Source organism: Ornithodoros turicata, chromosome 1, assembly GCF_037126465.1.
Source record: "Ornithodoros turicata isolate Travis chromosome 1, ASM3712646v1, whole genome shotgun sequence".
Lineage (NCBI taxonomy): Eukaryota > Metazoa > Arthropoda > Arachnida > Ixodida > Argasidae > Ornithodoros > Ornithodoros turicata.
In genome coordinates this window covers 118,476,095-118,497,054 of record NC_088201.1, presented here as the reverse complement: position 1 = coordinate 118,497,054, position 20,960 = coordinate 118,476,095, and positions in this window count along the sequence as shown.

The window sequence follows — 20,960 nt, the reverse complement described above, 5'->3', positions numbered from 1 at the left end:
TAACGCGCACAGCGGCTGTTCAACTATTCCTTGAGGACAGGATATCGCTTCGTGCGTGGCCAAAAGATGTCTGTACGGCCAACACTTCGAACCCGCTCACGGGTACAAAGCTGTGGTACGTCCTTGTTCCGTGTACAGCGATAGCTCGGCTGTAACGCTGCGCTAGCTCCTCTCGCTCAGCACTGATGTCTACTTTTTGTACCCAGAACGTGTGCACAGATTGCATGTTGCCGTGCACCCAGGTGAACAAGTCCTTTTGCGTCAGAATTTGTCCTTCATATGGTCGCTGTAGACTTGATTTGGATGCTAGGCGCTTAACTGTAGCCCCGACGCCATCGCACGGCCCCTTTCCATGTGAAGTGGCAAAAAAGTTCCACGTGGCCTCAAGGCAGAAATCTTGGAAGTGGCAACAGAGATTCGCGAAGTTCTTTTTGTTTTTTTTTATTGGGACGCCGCACCGTCGCTGAAGTAATGTATCTTGGTAACACGGGGGCCATTTTCCTTCACGTAGGTAGCCAGCTGTCTTTGAAACATATGTACAACGGCATTGTCGTGGACAAGGCAGTCAGTAATCACGATGAAGGCTTTGTGACAAAGTTCGACGCCTTCTTCTGCGCAGTTGTAACAGATCACCATGGGATGGATGGTTGCTTGAGGATGCTGATGGGATGGATGATTGATGGTTGGGAGAGAGATTGGGGAGAGTTTTGAACCACGAAAGAATCATTTTCTGCGAAGTCCATGACTACTATTGCTTCTGTGGATGATAAATGTCGTTTCAGGTCACAAAGGAAATGCCCTTGCTGCCTGAAAACTAAGTGGTGCGGCCTCAAACACTTCATCTCACTGACGAAACTATGGGTGAAGTTTTGCACTGGTAGCGATATTGTAGCAAGGGTGACGCGTTTCCCGCTAACCAACTGTTTGAACGAAATCAGGTCACCTGACTGAAACTGAAGCACTTCTATGCTCATTAGAAAATTTCGCAGTTCCTTCATTCACGGACACTGCTTGCGCTTGTCGTTCATGCAGTTTGCATTGTCGATTCCGCAAACAGTGCTTTCGGCGAGTGTTTTGTAGTCATCTTTTAATCCGACACCATGGAGCATGAGCTTAACAGTTTGATGGTAGGTGCACACACGCACCGCATGGGTACCTGGGTGGTACAGGGGTGTCCGCTATGACGCACCACGACGGACGCAATGAAGCAAAGAGAAAAAATCCTGCCTTCATGTCCGGATGATCCTCTTTCCACAGTGTATGCGCTTCCAGCAAGTTCAGAAGCATGAGCCTCTTCTGGTGTCCGTCCTTCACGTCCTTTTTTCTTGGCAGATTATGCGAAATTCTGTCATCCTGATAGAAATCTCGAATGGAAGATACAGCGTCGAAGGAAATGCCGCGGCCTGCTCGGCGCTCAGGTTCAGCAAGGACTCCGTGTTTTTGTCGAAGCCTTCTTGCATTTCGCACCATGGCTTCGGATGTGCCGAAAAATGTTGCTACCTTGCGGCGGCTCCACGACAGAGCAGACAATGTCAGTAACGACGTCTTCTTGCGACGAGACTTTTCATCGTGGAATTTTTTCTTCAGTTCAGCAAGCAGATCAATGTATTCTTTCGAAAGGGCGTCGCTATTCCGTGTGTCTTCGCACGCCACGTTCAAGCTTTCTAGAAGCTTTCATTGATACGACGCTCTGATCTTCTCAAGTTTCCTCCTCGCGTAGGCTTGGCGGTCTTTATTTGAAAACGTTCTTTTCACGGGCGGCTCTCCAATCCATGTAAGTGATTCGTTTACCGCCTCCAACACATCTGATACTTTGCTCTGTTCCTTATGTGACCCTGCTTCCTCCGGAGTTAAATATTTCTGTTCACCTGTTGTCTGCGAGCAGCGGATGTAGCATCCCGGGCAGAGCAGGTCACCTGACACCAGAGAAGGATTCGCTTCCACGATGCTTTTAGTTCCTCTTGAGCTCTTTTCGTGAGTGCCGAAATGGTCGAAGCAGTTTTTAGACGCCAAAAGAGACGAGTATTTCAATACGTAGAGATAGTAGTGGTGGGCACATACGTTCGTAATCTTCTCTTGGATTCGTTTTGATCGCAGACACAGTAGCCTTTGCTCGTTGTAGCCGATATCACAGGAGTTGGTGAGCGCTGTCTTTTTCGTCAAAGTATGCTTGTGACAACCATCCGGGCCAAAGGAACACGGCTCCAGCTGAGCGCTGTGGAGTTCCAAGTAACCGGTATGAATATTAGGCGGGTAAATACATGTTCAATTAATCAAAGTTCCCTTTAGTGCTGAACAATTCAGAAAAAAAATTACAAGAAAACGTCTAAAAAATTACAATGTTGCAGGAAAAGACGAACATACAAAAGCGCCACTTACTTGGCAGAACTACTGGAAGCGACGGAACCTCGTGGTGGTTGTCCTTCGTCCACGTTGTACTAGGTTTCAGTGAGGCTCACACGACAAAAATTATTGCTTAGACATGGCCATCACCGCTAATCCACAATCTCCGCCGCCAGCACCGTGCAGACCGTAAACAAAGCCAGAAACTTAACCACTCAGAATTGCAGTACGTGCGATATCTTACAGAAGAAAAGACTGGTAACCTTCCCAAAGTCTGTGCCACAGGATATTCCTTGCGCATTGAAACCCGACCAGACCAGAAAAAAAAGGAAACAAACAGAATGAAAACAGGGGCCCAAGAAACAAAGATAGAATACTTCACCGAATATACGCAATGTATGCCACTATGCCTGTAATACCTTCTGCTACTAATTTTTTTTTGTCTTGTATACGGAAAAACACCCTCGAGATTTTTTCTATGTTGTACAAGAAAGCTCATTCTATAAAACTGCATTGGTTTCAGACATCTATTCTGACCTCTCCATTGCGTATTTTACGCTTGATTCTAGCGAATTTTGCAAAAAGCGTATATTTCCCCTATATTTCCTGCAATAAATACGAAAGTTACGTGTCTTGCTTTGACAAGCAATAAGAGAGCTTTGAACAAAAAATATTCCTCAAAATTTAGTGATTTGATTTTCCACAAAAAATCGTGAAATAGGAGGAAAATTGCGAAACTTCAGGTCTGTGTACACCAACACCTATTATAGCGTGACAACCGGGATTTGGACGCTGTGTAGACCATGGCTTCCTCTATACGCAAAAGAAAACCCCACACTTCTAGCTGCTTTCTATGAGCCGGCTGTTCACGCGAGGCACGGTTTTCGCCATCGCTGCGACCTTCGCGTGTGTCTAGCACCCGTCACATCGAGATCTGGGAAGAAACGTTTCTTGGTATGTCGAATCGCACTATTAGGAACTGCCAAAAAATATTCTTAAAAATCCGTGACGGTTTTGTGAGGGCCGAGCAGGTCCGTTGGATCGTTTCGCGTGGAATCGCCCATGTGGAAAAGTAGGAGCTTACGTATACCAATGAGCTATCATTCAGGAAACAGTGTATACTAACTTCGAGATAATGTGTCTAGGTTTGACACGGCACGCTATCAACCATGACAGCTATGAGGAACCATGTTTCGACATAAAAAGTATAGAGAAGACACTTATCCATGGCCATATTATCTTTTCTTGGCAGAGGATGTAGATCATCTCCTGAGTGAAACACCGACAACTTGCAAAGATGTGAGCTACAGTGAAATAGTAGCGGTCTGCAAAAGCCCTGAGCCCGCAGCAATGACTGCAATCTGACTAGTACCAGGGAAAACATGGTAAATTTATAATGAGAAATTGAGAAAGGGTTACAAAGATGGGTGTGCACAGAAAATATCGAAAATTTTTCTTCACATTCTTGTGGAGTCAATGATAGGGATGCCTCTGAAGAGAAGCCTCTGTTGATGACATTGGCATGTCCCCACCTGGGGCCTTCTTATACTGACGAAGGAAGTCATGAACTCTTGATGTTTGATAGGCAAAGTGATACCCTATCTTCTCTTAGAGCTTATGGACTGGAACGTGTTGATAGCAAACACCTGTGCACTGAAAAGAAGAAAAGAAAGCGTGCATACATTGTGTTACTGGTTGGTGGGAGGTGAAGCACTTGCAAATTCATATGGACACAGTACGGGGATGTTATTCTTCCTTCCTTGTTTGTTTGCTGCTATCACTCATATGTTCATTCATAAACACAGTGACCAATAAAACAACATTTGCATGCTTTGATGTCTGTGAAATGTATTTTACTGTGTAGTGGCTGTCTGGTTTAATCCAGAAGGGTATATTGCAGAGCTCTATTGTGCATGAAAGGGATACTGTTGTGATCAAGCAGTGTTCACGACCAAACCATCCAGTGTAGCTCTGTCAAGATAGCAGGCATCCAATGCTGCCCAGAAGTACCTGAAAGAAAAGTGAGAGCTTCACCTCAGTGACAGAGAATAAACATACACATGGTCAGGGAGCACCTACTGCATCACACGTCAAAAAGGCAAAAACCTTTGTATGCCTCAGAAGGAAAGTGTTTCCTTATGGCATGTACAGCACATCCTTTGAGGACTTTTCTCCGGTGCTTTCCTAATGGTCCCCACAGCCACCTGGTAAACTGTTTGTAGGGAACGTTCCGAAACTTCCTGCATGTGCCATGAGCAGCGAAAATTATTATATGTAACTTTACTGATAACAAAGTGAAGGCACACATGAATGAACTCGCTTGTCCACTTGTTCCTGATACTGCGTAGTCGTCGCTTTCTGTCACGTAGGAGTCGGCCACCTGGAGCACCTCGGTCTCCAGCCACAGTATTTCAAAGTACATATTTCTTGAAATGCAACGCTGCTTCAGTGGCGTCTCATTTTGTGGCAACAAAAGCGTTCGTCTGCTGTCGGCATCGGCACGCATTGCCGCAAGGACACCTGCACCGAAGGAGCAATACAATATTTCCGCTGTGAGGCTCTCAACATTTTCATTATACATGAAGACTGTTTCCCACGCGGCCAGGTGACGGCGTTGACGGAAATTCATCCTCCGTCGACGATTCTGCGGATGACATTGTATTCAGGTTTGCATTCATGGCATTCAGGTTTTTGAAAATTCGACATCACACGGCGTGGACCCCGAAACATTTCGGCTATTACCGTTTCGCGACAGTCCGGGACGCGGATGAGAAAGGCGAGACTAGACATGGCCGACACGAGCCAACCAAGTGTTGCTGCGGAGGGAGTACTCAGCTTTGCGCTCGAATGCAGTCTTTGAAATTCTATTACTCAAAGAAAAAAGGGATTCCAACATTTCGTAACTGAGGTGTACTCTTCCTAGGCTTTAATAAAATCGTAAGGTTACCCTGGGCTGAAATTCACTTTGCAGTTCCTTAGTTAGTGAAAATTTCTGTCCAGATCACTGTCGCTGGAACAGATGCGTCTATACTGAAGTGCCTGGGTGTAGGGGATAACAAGTTTAGTTGTCCACGGGTGACAACTATTGAAAGCTAGGTACTGTTGGAAGTCTGCAGGCTTACAGAACAGGTCTGTAGTAGGACCCCGTTAGTTAGCTTTACTTGGACATCCAGGAAGTTGACAGGTTGAGCCGAATAAGAATGGGTGAGTTGAGAGCTGGATGTGCTTGGTTATAATCGCTAACGAATATATTTAGGCCGTCTTCCGAATGTCGCCAAACAAAAAGATGTCGTCCAGTAAGCAATTTCTGGGACTATTTGCTACACGGTTTGCTACACGGTTTGCTACACGTGGGAGCAAGTCAAAGATTCCATGACTACAGGCTTTGGTTCTTCTGAGTTGGATTCATTCCGATCAATCAATCGCTGTCGACAAAATCCGGGACAATCGGTACGGGATTGCTACGAGCACAAGCGACGGTTCGGCGAACAAACTGGTTTGAAAACTACCCACTTGATCAACGAACTAATCGATGGCTTGCTTCTTGAACTTGTACGTCTGCTTTGCCGGACGGAACGCAAGACACCGTTGGAGTGGTTAAGCGCTGTTCAGAAGCTTGAGTCGACACTTACAAGGACACCAGCTGCAACAGTAAGGCGCCTGTCGTCCCGGCCGTTCAATGCTCCAACGACTTCTCATGCTCATATTCCCCATTCACCAGCTTCGCAACCTGTTTTCTCAAATGCTGAATGCAGGCACTGTGCCAACATTGGTCTGGACAGCTCCACTGGCAGAATTCATGTACCGGCCGCACCGACAGAACCGGCCGCACCGTGTCTCTTCCGTCATTGGGGACCAGGGAAACTTGCGAAGGCGATCCAAAGTAATCAGATTCGAAGCATTAATCAACAATCATCCTGTAGTCGCATTTCTTGATACGGGGTCAACAATAACCTATATCAACGAAAACTATTCAATGAACGTCAACTTCAGCTCATTCAGAACTCCAGTATTCGCATTCATCAAGTTACATCCCCATCTCAGCCGACACCCGGTCTGGCTGACCTTTCCCTCGTTCCTTTTCTTTGTTATCATAAAACGTATCCCCCCCCCCATCTCAGACCCTGGGTCGCGTTCCCCTCCGAATTGGCAGTGTCTTCCAAGAAGTAGAACTACACACGTGCAGCGAGGCATGCAAGCTGAACTGCTTCTCGGGCTGGACCACTCCTCTCATTTTGGCATCATGCTGCACTTGCGCACACTGACACATTCGCAAGTTCAGCGTGATGCCAAAATGAGAGGCGTGGTCCAGTCCGAGAAGTCACTTTCTCGACATTCCCATGTTAGTGGTCTGTGAAGCAAGGTAGACCGAGGGAAAAGGGGTGAAGATGGAATTAAGCGTAGGTAACCGACCCGATGCCCCTGGTTACCTGCCTAACTCAAGAGATTCAAGGAAAACGCAGAGACATTTTTTCTCAACACTCTGGGATAATACATACAATGAATGAAATGATCAAACAACTATTACCTAACAATTTGAGTGTTCAAGGCTTCCTTTAGCTGTTCTGCATCCATCTGATAGCATGTCTTGACGAAGAAACCATCACGAGAAAGACGAGAGCCATCTACAGCCACCTATAGAGATACGTGTGTCGCTTAGAAACGATTGAATTTTCCTATTTCATATGCACGAAGCACCTGAATTATTGGGATGAAATGTATTCCTTCAGCTGTGTTGCATCCATAGGAATGCATGTTATGACGAAGAAACCACCACGAGGAAGACGAGAGCTATCGATAACCATCTATAGAGACAAGTGTATCGCTTAGAAACGATTAAATTTTCCTTTTTCATTTGCACGAAGCACCTGGATTATTGGGATCAAATCACTTCAGCTGTTTTACATCCATCTGAATGCTTGTTTTGACCAAGAAACCACCACGAGGGAGACGAGAGCCATCTATAGCCATATAGAGACAATTGTGTCGCCTAGAAATGATTAAATTTCACCCTTTCATTTGCCCGAAGTACCTGAATTATTGGGATCAAATCACTTCAGCTGTTTTACATCCATCTGAATGCATGTTTTGACCAAGAAACCACCACGAGGGAGACGAGAGCCATCTATAGCCATCTATAGAGACAAGTGTGTCGCTTAGAAATGATTAAATTTCCCCCTTTAATTTGCCAGAAGTACCTGAATTACTGGGATTAAAAGAATTCCTTCAGCTGATCTGCATCCATATGATTGCTTGTTTTGACCAAGAAACCACCACGAGGGAGACGAGAGCCAACTATAGCCATCTATAGAGACAAGTGTGTCGCTTAGAAATGATTAAATTTCCCCTTTTAATTAGCACGAAACACCTGAATTATTGTTGTTGTAGCCCAAGTTGCTGTAGTAAAACTATTACTGTGCTAGCTACTGTTAACCAATCTCCCGATCTCCGTGGCCTTGCTCCTATAAGTGCTCGACAATTGGAAAAAAGCGGAAATCGCAACGGACAGGACGACTGTCACTGTAGAGAGGGTTGGTTGCTGAGATGGTATTGCTTGTTGACAATACCTGTAAGAACAATGGCTCGAGCGTAATAAAAGAAGCCTCAGGAAATCATTCAGCAGGAAAGTTCCAGATAAGCAGCCCTCTTTCATTGCCTTTTTTTTCGTGTTAAGGCCGCGAAGCAACTGTGGCTATGAGCGGCATCTAGATGTCGACAGGTGGATAGAGGACAGCACGAAGGAGTGGGGGGGGGCCAGGGGTGGTTAGTATTTGTCCTCTGCCGACTTTAGGGGGAACGGTGCCAATGGGGGACGGTTTTCGTTCGGTTCCAGTTTGCTCGAACAGTTGCTTTCAGTTCCCGGTTCTTTTGGGTTCATTCTAGACCCCTGGCTGTTGGTGCCATACTGTGACATATAAGCACTCTTGAATGTTTATTCCTTCACTTGCTGTTTGTTCCCTGCTGAGGCACTACGTCAATAAGCACTGTATTCCCAATGCCATGTTTTCTTATGCAAAAATAACGTACTTGTATTCATTTAGTGCAGATTGCGGTTTAGTGCAGATTTAGTGCATATTAAACCACAATATTTCGATGATATGTCTAGTTATGAAGCCTCCAAAAACATTGAAAAACATGACAGGGCTGTAAAACCCACTCCATACAATGCAGACATGCAACCCCACAGCTGGACCTCTAGCATTACAAGGCTGCCTGTCCTACAGCAAATCACACTAGCGGAGTTATCCAACCCAGTGAAAAGTATGAAATTAACTACTCGGTAGACTTAGTGAACTTCATGGCCTGCACCTCCACGAACGCAACAAATTTAAAAAGGAACAAAACGGATAAACTCTTATATCTTACTGGATATATGCTATTGTAATCTACGCGCTGGGGTGTGATTGGGCTTTGCAGGTTTTTGAGCAGAAATCGTAGCAGAGAAAATGCCTGTTTGGAGCAGCAAAAACCAGTTTGGTAGCACCTCAATAAACTGACAAAAGTGCAGTGTGGACAATGTTTCACGAAACGTTTAATAATTAACACATTGTTAAAGTGGAACAACATAGAAACTGCTTAAAACAATATATTTTAGTAATCAAGTGCCTCGGAAGTGCCTCGGTGGCTACTTCTATTGCACTATGCCTTTCTGTTCCTTTCTAGATTTGCCAGTGCTGCTACAAGCTTGGTTCTGCTTTGTTACAGGAGGGTATTTTCGCTCTCTATGTCTCTAAAGGTTGTTGATTTCATACCGTTTGGGATCCACTGCATGACATGGCATCTTCCATTTTCAATGTCATCCTTAAGTTTTTGCTCCGTATTTTTCTCATTCGTACCAATTCATAGTAAAGAATTAGAATACTGAAAGCGCATTTTAAGGATAGACGTAGTTTAAAGCACAGTGACACAAGTGCCTTTGAATTTGTTTTGAGACATCGACGAAAACAAAACGATCTAGCGATTTGCGGAATGTCATGAACTGAGTATGCATTTGTTAACAAACAGAAGTCCTAAACAATATCAGTATGAATGCGACCTACATCTATGTATACAATCGTACACAAGCATATGGTTTTTAAACAAAAGCAGACCAAACGAAAGACCCCTCCGTAAGAAGTTCTTTTGGGTAGCAAGGTTTAAATACTAAACTGCTGTAAGCCCTCGAAAATAAGTTCGTCGTGCAAGCCAGCTAGGCCGGTGTCAAAACAGAGCGCGACCGAGAAACGCATGGTACGTATTAATAAACACACTCTCTCCTGTGGGTACGGCTGTAATATCAGCTAGGAAGGGCATGTTACAATAATAAAAAAAGAGAAAAACGATGAGCTGATACTTTCGACAATGCCAAAGCCATGTAGGTACCGCAATATGTGTATCAGCGCGCCCGCAGATCGTTTATCACCAGAAGCACAACCGGAACCATGTGACCGCCGCACGGCAGTGCTTGACTCGGATTGGATTAGAAGAATGGCTAAGCATGGCTTGAACTGACTCGATAGTCGACAAAGCCAGTTGGGTTACTCGGACACATAAGCTTGTGCAAGCAATTACTTCTGTTTTTTTTACTGTAGTTCTTCAAAATGGGGAAAGAAATCGGGATAGGCGCACAGTGGCGCATAAAGTTCAAGTTCTTGGCCTTTTGTAGCAGAATGTAGCAGGATCTCCAGTGGTCGCAAAAATGCGCAATCGACGCAGCAGTCACACCCCTGTACGCGTCTCACGCTATATTGCCCTAAAATATTGTGTCACAAAACTCATTTTTTTAATTTTGAGAACTATGTCACACAGTGTGGAATCTGCAATGCGCCCTGCAACACCATACTGGAATTCATACAAAATTAGGGATACTACCCTCAGCGCGACATTCGCGAATCGAATGCTTCGAGTGATATATTCATACAAATTCGAAAACTCGAATATTCGCACACCCTACTCTGATCGTTTGTCACACATGTCTGTACTACATTGAGACTTTTCGAAATTCCGTGTTAGCTCCGCGAAGCAACTGCGGCTATGAGCGGCACACAGGCGTGGACGGATAGGGAGAGGACAGGAGGAAAGTGAGGAGGACAGGAGCAACACCACCTAGATACAGAAAGCCTGCTTATTGCCTCCTCTCCCTCCTCCGCTACGTGAACATACATAGTCAGAATTCGAGTGCTACTGCAGTTCGTCGTTCTGCAAATTCAAGAACCCGCAAATGATTGCAGCTTAGTTGGAACCTGTAGACCTGCATGAATATTTAGACAAATAGTTCAACACGCTTTCTATAAAATCAGTTTTGAGAAAGATTGAGACCTTTTTGCGCTTTATTTCCATGTTTTCCCATTTAGTACTCGGGGACGATCAATCACCACTCACAGACAACGGTGGTTCGTCTTCATGGCCACGATCCGTGAAAGCACGTTCGTGATTGGCTGCCGCCATTGAAAACACGGTCCTGATTGGATGACAATTAGTTATGTCACGTCGACGAATAAGCAGGCTTTCTCTATCTAGGTGGTGTTGACAGGGGGTGGGGGAGGACATCGCAACTTTGTGAACAAATTTTTTCGTATTAATTCAGTCTCTGTACGCAATAAGGGGATAACTCGACTTATCCCCTTGTTCGCGCTGCAGACGGTTTTTAAGCACCCAGTCTACCTTGGAAATAATTATCATTATGATAGGATGTTCCTACGCTAGTCACATGAACAAGAGAATATCCACTGGAGTAACTGCAATGTGCCCTGCTGGATGGCGCCACGTGCCGTTGTAGTACAGGTTGCGAGCAGGTGACATCTGCATATCACTCTGCATATATAGCTCTGGTTTTGGCATGAAGCATTATGATGACATGTAACACAAGAGCAGGATGTGATAAAAAAGTGTGGAAGATATTGCAGTTTCTTCCTTTTCCTAGAGTTCTTCTGAGAGTATCCTTTCATTGGACCCTCCATCGTGAAGGAGATGACGGACGTCGTCTGCTTAGCTCTGCGTGCAGACGGTGTCGTTCTTTGGTGTCGCTATGGATGAGGAGGAAGCTGACAGTAGCTTTTGTTCTGATTTGTCAGAAGACAGCCTCTATGATTATCAAAGCATTGTTAATAAGGGCCGGAAACGAAAACGAGTCATCAGCAACTGGGCAAGAAGCACTGTTGTACCCATTACCGAAATATGGTATCGCGATACAGATAGTCGTTACTTGAGTAAAAAGTATCGAAATACTGATATCGGTGCTTCTTTTTCAAAGTAATGCAGTACAGCTACCGTTACTAAATCAAAGTAATACCATACCTTTTGCAATACTTTTGTTTAAAATACGAAGATGATGCAACATAGAAATATTGCTTACGTGAAATGTTTTGAAGTAAAAGGACAGCATATTTCATATGTAGCTGACACGTTATGCTTTACTTCTATGAATAGCTGGTTCTCGAACTCGTCTTCTGCCATCGTTGCAGGCTGTGATCTCTCCGGCAGCTGAGTCAGGCCAGTGTGACAATTACGTTAGTGTCAGGCCCACACATACCATGGAGTCCTATGACCAAGGAATTCTATCCAAAGTTAACAATGTCACAGTATATGTGAGCGTGACTCAGTGCGACACGGCAGCTTAGCAGTGGAATCCAGAGCGCACTGTCAAGGACTTGACGTCTGTTCGTTGATCTGTTTTATTGAACACAGCGCGGTTATTTCTTCCAGTTTCAAAGAAAAACAGTGAACATGTGTTTGGTATAATTCCATAATTCCGGTTATGGAGCACGTAGGTGTGTCCACAGGCTTCATGTCGACGGCCAGACTGACCAATAAGAGAGAGAAATATGGTCGGTGAAGAAAGGAAGGGGCAGTAAAAAGTATCGGTATCGATACAGATATCGCATTACCATAACTTTGTAACGGAAATACTTTTCCGATACCGATTTTAAAAAGTATCGCGATACGCACTCCAATACCGAACTAGTATCGATTACTGTAACCGCGATACATATAACGCCGGCAAGAAGCATGAGGAAATGTCAAGAGAACAAGGCAGGTTCTTGAAAAGACCAACGAGTGGAAGATACACTCGGTTCATTAACTATTTCTGTAGAAACTTTATGTGAACACGAGGTTTTTCTGCAGAGAACGGTAGAAGGTGGCCGTATTTTTCGCCAACACACAGCTATTTTGTACGTTGAAACGTACACACAAATCCGCACATTTACACGTCTTAACTAACCATGCAACTATACATGCGACACTTAGCCGCGACGTCTCCACCATGTGCCAATCATCACAAACAACTTTATTTATAGATACGTACTTTTCAGGGTGAACCGTATAAATCGAGCTGCACTCGTCGATTCCTGCTGCCAAAGAAAAGGTTGCCACAAAATAATACCATATGACACAGAGTAAACACTTCACGAATAGTTTTGGTCTCTTAGAGATTACCTAAAGCAAAACGTGGCACTGTCTACACTAACGAAGAAAACAAAAAAGAAAGTCCAACGAGTGCGTGTAACGAAACACAGAGAATTGACCTGGTTATATGTACTCCATATGCCAGAAAATGATGTTCCTGTTTGCAAGTACTTCTTCTGCAACACGTCTGGCATCACCAAGCGCCGTGTGGAGATGTGACATAGAAAGATTGCACAGAACAGCGACCTTTTTGATCGCAGGGGAAAACATGGCAGGCACTGAGTTAAACTGACAGAAGAGGTCAAGGATATTATTATCGCGCATTGCACGTCTGTTCCGCACAGAAGGTCACATTACAAAAGTCAAGCTACTGATTTAAACTACTTCCTGAACAAGAAACTTGATCTCACTCTGTTGTATGAACTGCTCGGAGAATTCTATCAAGCCGTGACATGTTTGCGAGACTACTCCCATTCCATATACCACCTACACACAGTACTTCAATCGCCACGTAAATTTCAGCTTCAAGCCGTCTCAAGTGAATGTTTGTGACACATGTTATGAGGTTGAAATACGCTCCCAAAGTATTTCACCTGGATACTTTGTACACAAAGGAAAGGTAGAAACTTACGAAAGGTACAAAGAATTGATTGATATTGGAGTTTAATTTCGCGCAAAACCTTCCTCTTCCGAAGCTTCCAGTAACTGAGCAATTCTGTCACAGATTGTTGTAGCTTCGTATTTTCAATCTGCATTTTCGGAGCCCTGGGCAGAGCTACATGTCTATTTCCTTGAAAGGACAGGGACAAAAAAGGAGCCTCAGTCGTCTGCAGTTTTCTGAGGTATGTCATAGCAAGAGATTACTGCAACCCAGATTATAACAAGATCATCCTCTTCTTGGATGCTTGCGGAGGTCAAAATTGAAACTACGCACTGTTTTCATTTCTTTCCGTGCTTGCTGCGACGTTCAATGTCAAGATACATCATTTATTCAGGTTCGGGGACACTCGTAATCGCAGTGCAATCGGAACTTAGGTTCATATGGACGAAAAAAGAAGCGGGCGAAGCAAGTAGAAACTGTGGAAGAATACGCAAATATGATCAAATCTGCCAAGAGACCCCCTTTCTTAATGGCTAATGCTGCGGAAAACGACATCATTCAAGGCTACGATGCGGCACTCCGATAGAAAGTGAAGAAACCAACCAACATGAACATATCTGGAGCATCTTATATGATTTAGGAACCTGGACGAGTTACTCTTTACAGAGATTACGCCAAAGACGCAGCGTCCATCTATCCACTATGCACGAAAGGTCTCTTAAAATTACTATGAAATTTCCCGAACCCCCATACTTTTTTTCGATGGAAACTGTTCTTCCCGCAGAGAAACTAATATGCCACAAATTTTTCCGGACAAAATTTCTCCACTCTGCGAGGAGCGCGTGCTGGAAATGTCTCTTCCGCGTTCCTCCTCCCCCGCGCATATTTCCCTGTCGATGGTGTAACTGTACGGACCGCACTTGGGTTCCCCGTTACGTCACCGGTGTTGCACAATGGCATTTCAGCATGGAGATTTCCACTCCCGATGAACGCATACGCGGGATCCTACGGCGCATGCTCCTGGCGGGATTCCTAGCCTCGGCAACACGTCACGATGACGTGTTGCTGAGCCGGCCGTGGTCGCGTCAAGTTGCCCGTTGTGTCTCCGCTCGGCAGCTCGCCACAGCGCGGCGCTAGCTGTCCTCCCTTCGCCGCTCCGTTTAAATTCGCTCCCGAGAAATCCGCTCGCGCGACGAAAGTAAAATTTCGGTTTTAGACTCAGAAAAATGTCTTCTTTCGAACGAAACGAAGAAAAAAGTCGTTTCATAGTCCCTTTAACAGATATCCGTGCCTGCAAGGTGTGACCTCGTGCAGTGCCACCTGCTAAAGTTCGAGACGTAAGGAGGCTTCTGTCGTGTGTCACGGCAAGAAGCAGAAAATTGTATGAAGATCACTTTGCGAAACACTCTGATGAAAAATTGAGTTCATAAAGTGAATTCACCTTAATCACTTCTCAAGTTAATGCTGCGTTGGTACATCAATAAAATTGTTTTCTTTATGAAAGCGGGCATTTTCACTGACACGTACTCACTTTCGAATAGCGTTATACTAAAAAAGGTTGATACAGTGTTTGTTCTTCGTTATTTCTAAATCCCTAGATCCTGGGGAGATATTACGCAAATGGAATGTACTTCAGACACAGAGCTATGCATTAGTTAAGTTATTTGTACCTGACCTGACACGCACACAGTGTGAGAATTTCTGAAAAATAACTTTTTCTGTTTTTCTCAGATACAAACTTTTCGACTTATCCCCTTATTGCATACAGAGGTTCAATTCATTCCCACTATGCAACACATCAATAATAAGATATCGCCAACAACCACAGTTGCAACATTCACATTGTCAGCTCCATGGTGCACGAAACGTTGCACGCGCATCAGAGCAGATACGGCACTTTCGTGAACTCGTGCTGCACTTTTTTCCGTCGAATGGTTGAGAGTAGTGCAAAGGCTTCACATCCGCTGGATTGAATACGGGAACTTGCACTGTTTGCACTAGTTCCAGAAATGCAGCCCAATCGAAGACAGCTATTGGCACACAGACACCTAGGGTCCACTACTCTCGGAGAACCATAATCTTTCGGGTTTTGCAGTTTCTTTTAAAAAATTTGGGAAGTGCGTAACTTCTACAGATGATGTTTATATTCTGACTTCCTATTTAATCTTAGAGAGATTGATTCATAACATGAAATATAATACATACCATTTGTTTAGTCTGCCATCGCACAAATTATCTACACCCCATTCCTTTAGATTGAGCTCGTTCCACAGATCAGAGTACAGTTCATGGTGAAATGGACCTGGAACGAGAGAGTAAAAGGCAACTGAGTTGGTGTAATGACGTGCTTGTTCTGTAACAATCAGCAAGCGCTTCAATTACGCCAGCCAACCCAGTCAGCTCAACCACGTCTAGGAAGACGTTATGCTGACGACGATTCCATTTTAGCTTCCAAACCTTCTTCGACACATATTCTGGCCCACACAAAATTGTACACATCTTGCAAGCAAAACAAAGACATAATTACGGTTTCTGACGGCATATTAACCCATAATAATAAAAGGAACTTCATGTCGAACAAGTTCTAAATAAGTAAGCTCCCGTGGCATAGTGGTTAGGGTGGCAGCATTGCACGCCGAGACTGGGAGGTGACACGGGTTCGAATCCTGTCACCAGCTGTGCTGTCTGGGGTTTTCCCGAAGACTTTCCAGAAGAATGTCGGCACAGTTCCCCCTGAAGTAGGTTTAGGGCGCATACTAACCCCCCTGTCGCCCACTCCTTCCTGCTATCCTCTCTCCATCTGTCCACGTCTGTACGCTGCTCAATGCCACAATCTACTTCGCGGTGCTAAGACGGAGTTTAAAAAAAAACTATAAATAGCCTTGCTCAATAATTTTGGGTCTGCAAAATTTTATTTTCTTCAGATCAAATTTTATTGATGATCTGTTGATACTCAGTACATAAGCATTTCACTGCATTCCGCTATTCTCGCAGGGCTGGACTAACCATTTTGTGCCATAATTTTTATGTTAACGCGGGCTCACGCGATCTATGGTTAGGTTCACTTCCACCGAAGGTTGGCAGTACCGTCGGAAAATTGTTTTCTTTGTTTTGCTTTCCTCGTGTGCTCTAAGGGTGATGTATTCGGTGAGAACATGCCAGCAAACCAGAAAACCACTATTTTCATATGCAGGGATATGGAAAACTGCAGCAAGTTTGTCACATTTGTTAATTGCGGTCAATTCCTAGACTGTTACTGTAGGAAGTAAAATCATCTTGGCCCAGATATCACGACTATGCATGATGAGAAAAACGATTTTGTTACATCTCCCATACTCTCAAGTATTGAAAATTTAACAAACTCTAATTCATCAAAAATCAGTTGATCAGGCCATAAATATGTGTCATTCTTTAGATAAACTCAACAGGAACATGACTGTACCTGTTACGTGTAGAAACTGAGCGAGGTTTACAAGAACCCGGTGTAAAAAATTCCCCATAGACTTTCCTAAGAAGTGAGTCCGCCATGAATGACTCTCCTTCTAGCCCTCAGCTGCCTCAACGTGACTTTAGTTTCCTCGCATCACATGTCATTCTCATATAAACTGATCTCCTAACGTCTCCCTGTTTGCTCTGTATCTTACTCATCATTTACATAGACATGCCTATGTAAAGCACTGCGCAGGCTGCATTATTGAGCCTTGCCTTGATTTATCCGCCCGATGGCTCGTTCTCCCCGTCCCGTCCTAAGGAAGTTTCCTGGCTTCTTGGAACGTCCCAAGCCTGAGAAATTTCAAGGCTAGCCAGCCAAGCCTGTCTACCACATACAATTCGGGTCTAAAAGTTGACTGTGGCTAATTAACAGTTGCCCAAGCCAAATCTAGGCCTGCCACCCTATTGAAAAAAGTCATATAATTGTGTATGCATTTGGTATGAGTTTGTATAATTCTTTATGAAAATCATATCCTTGCGTATGGGACCGATATGAGTCTGCATATCAGCCATATAATTTTGTACGCTGCATCATATCTCTTCATATCATATGCATGATCGCCATATGCATCTGATATACACAATCGTATATGACAGATATGCATCAATAACCCTCATATGCATTTTATATGCATGACCATATGCGTAACGTATGTGTGCACACTCCTTATATAAATCCCATATACATAACTACGAAGGGCATATGTTGGTGCATATAAGTTTCATGAGTACACTTGATACATAGTATGTATATGATGTATATATATGATGTACATACATATATATATATATATATATATATATATATGAAGAACACAATGACGTTTGCTTGTGTACCCTAAATCTTGATGAATTTGTGTACAGCTTGGGTGCAGTTTCTTTTTGAAAAGCCTCCTGTACAAAGCCAGCATGCCTTTTCTTTTATTATTATTATTATTATTGTACACTGAGAAGAAGTGACATCAGTCTCTGGTTTCAACATTTGCGTGCGATATATTTTTTAATGTAAAGAACTTCTATCAATGTCACACGGTGTCAAGCAAGGAAATAAGAAATGTGATTGAAATATGATTGATGTACTGCTAGGCAGCCTTGTCAGGCCAGAATCTCAACACAATATTGTGCAATTTTTCTGAAGTAGAGCCTGAAGTTTTTGGGAAATATTTTTTTCTAAATTCGGGAGGCAAAAATAGGGTAAATAAACGTGCGCTCTAAATTTATGCTAATTCGGGGTGCAAATTCTGGAAATAATCGGGTTAAACCCTGAAACTTCAGGCTCTAATTATTAGCCAGATTTACAAGTGCGCTCGGATGGACAGCTGATAAAGAATAAGACTGGTAAGAAATTGGGCAGTTTGGTTCTTTACATTAAAAGCGGCAAAACCCCCGTGCCGGGGTTTTATTCCGTGCATTTAGTATGCATTCCATGCTTATAGCAGGTAAAAATGACAGCACTTTGCCAAAGCAAGGATCCTGGAATTGCATTAGCGAACACTCCTTGGCCTTGGTTAAAAGAGCAGCTGTCGTCTTCAATAAACACTGCTTGCCAGTTGGTGCTGTGTGCTTGTGCCGTCCCATCTCGTCTCTTCAGCAACAGGGTTTTACCGCTATTAATATCCAAAAGATTTTTCAGCACACAGTACTATGTCTACAGTCACTGCCACTTTCAGTCGCAACTGTCATACAACTTACTGTCACTATACGAAATTATACATACTGACACCCCCACCAAACAAGAAGAAAAATAGCTGCCACCTGATGACTTCTATTACAGCACAATCCAAGTAAAAACGTATGCTAGTCTCTCTCAATTGTGTTTGGGAGGTGGCACAAATATGTCACTTCTTCGTGCTTGAAGTTTACGAAAAGGCACGGAGAAACTATATCATTGGCATTTACACATTTCATGTCACGTAGGGGCGAAAGAAAGCACTCTGTAATATGCTGCGGCAGTGGTAGCACACTCTCAGTTTCGTTGACCGGCTTGCACAGCAGTACACATCTTTCATGTTCCTCACAAGCCACTTTAAGAACCCGCAAGATGCAATATGATGCATCATCACTGCAAACTATTGCGGAACAGTTTCTTCTCATTGATGCGGCATAGCTCACTGTGTGGAATACTTCCCCACCAGTTATAAAGCGTTTGTACTCAAGAGCACTTGTGGGGCACTCACCCAGAACTTCTGCAAGAGCGGTCTGTTCATGAGATGTGAAAGTCGAAACGAATTTCCCTTTTCCTAGAAGACACACATTCCCCACAGACACAGCATTCTGGATAGGTTCACAGCCCAACAAGCCTTTACAGTACGAGGATGCATCAGGAGGAAGCTGTTCTGATGACAGCACTTCGTGCAAATCCTGGGAGATGATCACTCGTTCAATCGCTTGGTGTGGCACGCCTTTTGCTGCTGTTATCTGCTTCAGGAGACGTCCGTTGCCACTCTCGAAGCTAAAGGCTGAATTTGCCCAAAGTGGGCCAAGGTTTCTAGCAGTTGAAGCCAGGTGTTGCAGTTGGTGTACATTAAATGTCACGCTGCTCTCCCCATACAGGGTTGGAACGTGACATACAAACTCTGACAGAAGATGGTCTAAAAAGAAATATAGAACATAGATTGTATATCAGGAATAAAGCAGTGTTCCGTATGATCCACCATTAAGCAATTTTTTTAAAGAGCACCACCAACACACACTGCACATTGGAGAGTCCGCTATACAGTGGTGAGTCAATCATGAAAAAGCATTGAATTTGGCAGAGAACAGTGTCTGTACATGAGAGGTGTTCGCTAAGGGTGGTTTCACCGTATATTTAATGTACTTTACTATGATAAGTGCACCATGCAGTGCTTCAATCGTGGATGAATGAGGAACGTAGGACATTGCTACAACTTACCTGCTTTTTTAACCATGTTCTCAGTCAACTCAGTTGACAGGAGAATATGAAGTGCCTCAGAAAATTGGCACATGTGCCTCCAGTATCGCAGTGGAAGTATATCAGCAGTGCATAGGAGGAAGTAGTAGAGAATCCAATTCTTCCATTCACTTGCCTTCCAGTTGGAACGCTCTCTCACAGACCTTGGTAGCCGAGTGAAGCAGTGAGGAGGTGAAATGCTTAGAAGCCGTTTGTCTATTCTCTCCACACTTGCAGTACACCCCGGCATTAAGCAAGAAAAGAAAAAAAATATGGTTGATTACAGCATGGATGCAGCTTTTCTCAGTTTTCAGAAATGCATTATCGAATATCGTTTCTGGCGTTTTAGTTGGCGGTTTGCTGATGCTTGATAAGTCTTTGTACACAACACACTTTTTGGCAGTGCAATAAAGTGCCTGTGGCTATAGCTGTCAGGTTGCAGAAAGAACAGCAAATTATCTAGCTTCAAAGACTGGGAATGTCGACATTGCAGATAATATGGAAGGTATATCAAAATGAAGCCATGCCCCAGTTTTGTGCAAAGTATGACACATCCGTGAGCACTGCTATTTGTACGTATGACGCACTCATGCACATATGCAAAGCTGCTGTGTGCAAAGACGAGCCATCAGTATTATTTTGGCGCCTTTGTATGCCAAGGGTATCTGCCACTATTTGATGTGTCGTTAACTCTAATGTGGCTCCGGCCTGCATAGCAGGAAAAGAGCCACCATAGTGATGTTTGGACGAAATAAAAAGAGGCAGGTCCCACTCGGGAGGGGGGTTCCATGCTTGGGTGTGGCTTTCGGGCGTGACCTTGTTCACCTCTATCTTCGAGCGTAGTTCAATTATACCAAATTTGTGGCGCTCTCAAACACTATGGCATCATACGTTTACAAACCGGGAGCGGTGAATTGTTGGACATAAACAAAAACTATTTAAGCGTGTTGCACTCCTCCGCAGGCAACTCAAGGTCTAACTCAACTGCTCATGCGCGCTGCACCTGCATAGTGCTATTTTGTGCTCGAAGTAACTCAGTAACTGCGAGTTACATTTCAGGCGGAAGAACTTCGTTACTAACTTAGTTACATTTTGCACACAGTAACTTAACTTGTAACGAGTTCTTTTTGACGGGTAACTTCTCAATCTATCCCAATGCCTGCTTTGTGCCTGCTTTCTTCAACGTCTTAATATTACACTTATGACTTACCAATGTAGAACCTTTTG